A 6,120-nucleotide genomic window follows, 5' to 3' on the forward strand; every position below is an offset into this window, starting at 1 on the left:
CTTTGGATATTCAGGAGTCCAGTACATGAGAGAGATCCATGGCCCTCTCTCATTTAGCAATATGGATGTACCTGTATATCTACAGTCAGAGACATATTTGTAAGTTTTTCAAACAAAGGGGAAAGACAGCAAGACAACTGGAAAAGTTAAACTTGAAAATGCAAGGTTACCAAAACCCTTTTCAAGAAAATATTTGTTCTTGTTCTGCAGTCACTAGTGGACTTCTACCTAAACAGTCTTTCTTGTCACATCCTCTCTCCTTTGAGCTCCCTGAACCCACCATTAACATCCTCCTGCTTCACCTCTTCCTCGCAATTCTGTACCAGTTAAGTTCATCCTAGTTTCCTTCCTTGTCTTTTTCTAGAAGAGGCTTTTTATTAACCTTTTGGGATCTTAGGGTTGACCTACTTCATGGCTCATTGACCGGTTCTCATTCCTTGAGTTCTTTCTCAGAGAAACTCACGTCTGTTTTCCTTTAATTGCAAATCTTTTATGATTCTCTCAAACTTCCTGCATGAAAAACATTTGACAGTTTTCCAGCAGCATGGATCTTTCAAAGCACAGTTTCTGCCAGTATGGGTTTTTCTTATTTACAAGTAAGGCCACTAAACTTAAGGAAATGACTTAAGAAAGTAAAGGTATTATCCAAAATAAGACCATCTAAATCTGGGCCTTAATTTTTTTCTTGAAATACAATTATTATTATTTATACATTCTATGTATTTAATGTATTTGTCCCTTAAAACAATGATCTGATCCAGAAATCCCACCCATCTTTACAGCCATTAAATACAATGTGAAATGGCCATTTAGAGACCCCCATTCACCATGTGTACACAGCTTATCTAGTCTGAAAACATTCGGAAATGCAAATATTGAAAACAAACAATGGGGAAAAATGTGCATTACGCCGGACCTAAGTTTAAATGATTGATTTTTGTGGAGGTACTGATATTTACATATTTTTATAATCTGAGGAGGGAATCTTACTTTTAAAGAATGAGACACAGCATTTGAACAAATGAGAGCATTGTGAGGGAAATCTACTTCCCTCTGCTTCTTCCACATTAGTAAATACAATTCAGTTTTTTAAGTACTTGGAACAGGACTTTGCCTCATCCAAAATGTAATTATTTTCTGCAGCTTATTCCCTGCAGCACTACTAAAGCATAAAGCAGATTTTCATACAGCAGTCATGGTATAATAGTCTCAACAGCACTTTCCATTACTACTCTGTCAAATCTCAAAACCTTTCCTGGTGATTTAAGAAGCATTTATTAAGGCACCAAAGAAACACAGCTTGTCCACCTGGCAAATCAGAAGACACACAGGAAACTCAGTGGAGATTTCCTGACAAACAGAAGTAGCTCTCTGAAGTGGAGCAGATCATGTTTCTTCCCGAGACAAATGCCAGTTTCAAATAATAACTGTCTCTGTGGGTATCCAGAGTGTGAAGCTGTGTAGTTACTCCTAATGCTCACAAGCCTCTGGAAAGCTCACCAACTTGAGATATTCAGGGGGCTACCACACAGCAGAAATTAATAAAAAAAAAATCACAGGGAAAAATTAAGAGTCAGTTTTTTAAGGTGAATATGTAATAAAGAATTCTGTTGCTGGCTGCCAAATTCAGCCTTACTGGGGGGCATATGACTGACAAATTACAATTCAGTAAGCAGAGAAAGATACACAACTTTTGCAACAATTTCCATTCTGTGTGCTGAAAGAATTAAAAGGTTGGTCTTAAATATCAGCAAGCTGCTTCTGATCTTCATAAATTGTGCCATCACTGTGAAAACAGGATGTATGCTTCAGAGTAAAGTAAAACAAACAGACTGATTTAACACAACAGCAGCAGAAAATCACCCCTGACATGGCAGTATTTTTCAAAATAACCCTCTATCCAAAGACAGCAAAATATAAAGATAGGAGAATTAGAGAGGAACTTCTGTTTGGAATAATTCTCGCCTGAATAACACTTTCCACAGCATCATGTCCATTTTACATGGAAAACTATGACCAAGACTAACTTAATTTTCTTGTTTGCTCATATCCACATATTCATCAGCATGCCTTGTACGTTTCATACATCTAAATGTTCTCCAAAACTTGGGAACACTTCTACCTGAGCATTTGCAACCATAGGGCTTATATTTAGTATCATATATTATACATATAGAAGAATGCGTAAGTACATTACACTTATTTCACTGCCACTAACTCTGATAATTTTTCTAGTTTCTATGATTTCTGAACATTCCCTACAGTGTACTACAGTTTTCTCACGCTTTTCAGACTGACTTAAACAAAATTGCTCAGCCTTGCCAAAGGACAAGACCTTTGTCATCTCCAGAAAACCCATCTTCACCAAATACACTTTATCTCTCTTGGAACCAGATATAAACATTTGTTGCATGTGTGGCTTCAGCAGAGTAACAACTCGGTTACTGTGCCAGCACCCAAGCCAGCTGCTTTCAGCTGCTCCTGGCTGCGGCAGAGCCAGACACAGAACTGAGAAGAGGAAGCCTGCTGGACTTCCACTGGCCTCACTAACCTCACTCCTTATTTTCAGGATGCCTTTTTTCAATTGAGAAGGAATAACCAGGGGAAAAATGGATTTCAAAAAGGAGTCAGATGAGAGAAGGATGGTGGGAAAGAGAAGGAGAACCCGAGTCTTTTAAGTCAGAGGATACAAATATAAACCCTGACATTATCAGCATTTGTTCATGCAAATTGTCCCACTCACTTTAAGGGAGCTGATCACATAGTAACGGCAACCAGAAACAAACAACTTGGGCTATCCAGTCCTGCAGGCAAAGAAGCAAGCAGTGGACTGCTGCCTAACCATGCACACCCTCCCAGCCTTACCAAATGAAACCCAAGGTCTGCTGATCCTGCTGGTCTTGGCACCCTGCGTGAAAAAACGGATCTCTTCTTTGAGTGAAGATCTCAGTTATCTTCAGTAATTCTCAGCTAAAACGACTGAATTCTCTAAAAGAGTGCCTGCTGTGTTTGAATAAAGGAGAAATTCTGTCACTTAGTAGTAAGGAAGGATGCTTAGAGAAAGGAAAGGAACAGGCACGCCTGACTCACTAGGCACAAGAAAGGTATTGGTCCAAAGAGCAAAAACTGGGTGAAGTTAGTGCCATCCAAAAAAGACAGAGCAGCACAGAGGAGGCACTAAGAAGCTTAAATCGTGCATTTAGAAGTTATTTCTTGTGGAGACTGACTCCTGCTTCCTAATGCTAATAGTTGATTTCTGTCTTCAGACTCTATTCAGTGAGTATTAAAGACATCTCAGCGTTGTAGCCTTTCTCTTTAGGATATCTGGCAAACTGCAGATATAAAGAAGCAGAAGCTGAAGACACCAGCAAGTTTTTCGCTGTCAGAGGTCCTGTACCTGTGAGGTCAACCAGGGAAAATCCAAGCATATGCTATGCAACATGTGTGGGCTACAATACATGATACTTTTACTACTGCATACCTTGCAACCTCTAAAAGGCGACTTTTCAAAGTTGCCATCAGGATGGCTTGAAAACAGCCAGGAAGCTACAATATCACAAGGGAAGCAAAAGCTCACCGCGATGGATGTACCTATGCAACCAAAGCTTATGCTAAAGCAGGCAAATCTCTATTGTGCAGCTCCAGAGATCTTTCAAATCAGGAAAAGCTCAGAAAAACTCAAAACACCTAGCATGACAGACTGAGTCCAGTGTCTTCTGAGAACCTCTTGCCTGCCGATGTGTTGAGCCTTACACATTGAAAGGGAGTCAGACTGACTCCCACCGCACAGCATTTTGCAGCACTTTGCTGCAGACTCCTTCTCAAAGGAAGCTGTTCCCCTCCTGCCCCCCACCCCTCCCGAGCACGCTGCCGCTTAACACACCCTGTCTTTCAGACTGGAGATGGTGCTCACTGTCAGCCATTTCATAATCACTTCGTAGCTCTTCGAGGCTGTGGTGGGTGGGAGTTTGCCCCCGCCGTGCTGGGAGGGGAACCGCAGGACCCCCCGCTGGCACACTGTACTTCTCCCTGTATAACGTTACTCTCAGCTTTTTTTCACCACGCTCCGGTACAGAAAAGTAACAACAGCACCCTCCGCTGGCCCCCGCCATGAAGACACCTGCAGTAAAGGGGCTGACTGGAGACGCTGCTAGATCTGTTACTTTAAATCTAGAGAAGCGCAACCTTTTTACTAAACATACTAATAGGTCATGCTCTCTGTAAGCGGCCTCCAGTCACTACACACATACGTATCTTAAAAGCAGGGGCAGTGACTACAAAGCTTATGAACAGAAAGAGCACTTGGTTTTAGTGTTAATAACAAGCTTCATAAACTAAGTTATCATATATGAAAAAATATATATATTTCCCAAACAGACTAATCTAAGTTAGCACTTCAGTTATCATGTCAACCTTATTTGGGAGCTTGCAATGAAGAGTTAAATTGGGTATTACCATATTTTTTCCTCCCAAGATTTCTGGCCACCAGATATGTGCAAAACTCGAACCAAAAAAAAAAAGGACAATCTAAGAAACTGCTCATGAGGAAGACAGGATGTCTGTGTGCAGGAGAGCTTGCAAAAAAATGTCTTTCATTTGATCCAGAAGTAAACAGTCACTCTTGTGTTTAAGCACATTCAGCATATTTTTAACTTGTTTTTTTCTTTGAAGATCATCTGTGAATTATTGATCTAAAAATCTTCATTTTGCATAGTTACAGAAACTCTTTAGCCATATTGAGGTATCAAATAACAAAAACACAAAGGTCCATATTTAAACCAACCATTTGATTACATAGTTATTGGGGGGGTGGGGTGGGGTGTATTTTCTTTCTTTTTAACATACGTGCATTCATGCAGGTTAATACTGTTTATTATTATTTTAGTGGCTACTCCTGCAGAGTAGCAGAGATTTCAAGAACAGGCCGATATGTATATTTGATTCTGATTACTCTTATCAATCCTACATAATCAAAAATACTTAGACTGAAACTGGAAAAGGTGATCTGTAGCCATTATAACTACATGGAATTTGGATATTCACATGGAATTTAAATGGATAGACTGCATTTGAAATATGCTTTCCAAGATCATGTGAGTGGATAGACACAGAATACATATGCAGTGACTACATTAGTTCTTACAACAAATTCCTGGACACCCTGACCATGTATAAGAATTCACATTTGGGTTAGATCTTCAGCCAATATGTAACGCAAACTTGAGTAAAACCAATATATACAGCGACTTCACCTAAGAAAGCAAGTTTCCAAGACAGAAATATGGCCCTGAGCTGGGAATAAAATCAACATGATCTGTCTCTGCCCAAAAAGACAAGTGGTGGTGCTTAGTAAACTTACTGATTTTAATGTGGGTGATGCTCAAGCTTCTTTCTAACAATGTGGCTTCCATAGGTTCTTACAAAATTTAGAAATGTTCAGATTTTGCATTATCAAAGTGAACAAAAAACACCTCCTCATAAAATTGCTTAAATGTAAAACATGGAAAATATGGTTGAAGCTAATAAAAGCAAAAAATGTATATTGAACGCTAACACAGTCAGACTGTTAAGTCTGTATCAGTGGAATCCCCCTGAAAGGATGGAAATTGTTACTGCAGAGTTTCAGGATTTTTAACTGCTTTGCATACACAGGTATCTATCACAAAAAGTGATAGAGACATTTGTATCTTCTCATTAATCTCTGTATTTTACAAATTTACAAAAAGATGATAATTTTTCTATGGTCTGTCAGTTGCTGTTTTCAATAGAAAGAAAGGGAGCAAAGGCAGTTGCGTTACTTTTAAACTTTTTTTACTTAATGTAAAGATATTTTTTTCCAAACTAGACCTAATTTTTTTCTAACATTAAATTCACTTTTGATATACCATTCTTATTCACTTTTGATATACTACTGTAAGGCTTTTATAAAGATGATATACTATGTAAATAACTAGCTTCATGTTTTCACAATATTTTTATAAAAATCACTTTCTTTTTACAAAGTTCTGCAAACTGAACAAATGAAAATAGTTTAGATTTAGTGTGTCTCATGAAAACATTTGGAAGACTGAATTTTTCTTGTGCAACTCATTTTTATAGAGCTCTATGAGGGCTGTCTCT

This window comes from Athene cunicularia (genome assembly GCF_003259725.1).
Source record: "Athene cunicularia isolate RWA chromosome 3 unlocalized genomic scaffold, athCun1 chr3_part1, whole genome shotgun sequence".
In the NCBI taxonomy this organism is placed as follows: Eukaryota; Metazoa; Chordata; class Aves; order Strigiformes; family Strigidae; genus Athene; species Athene cunicularia.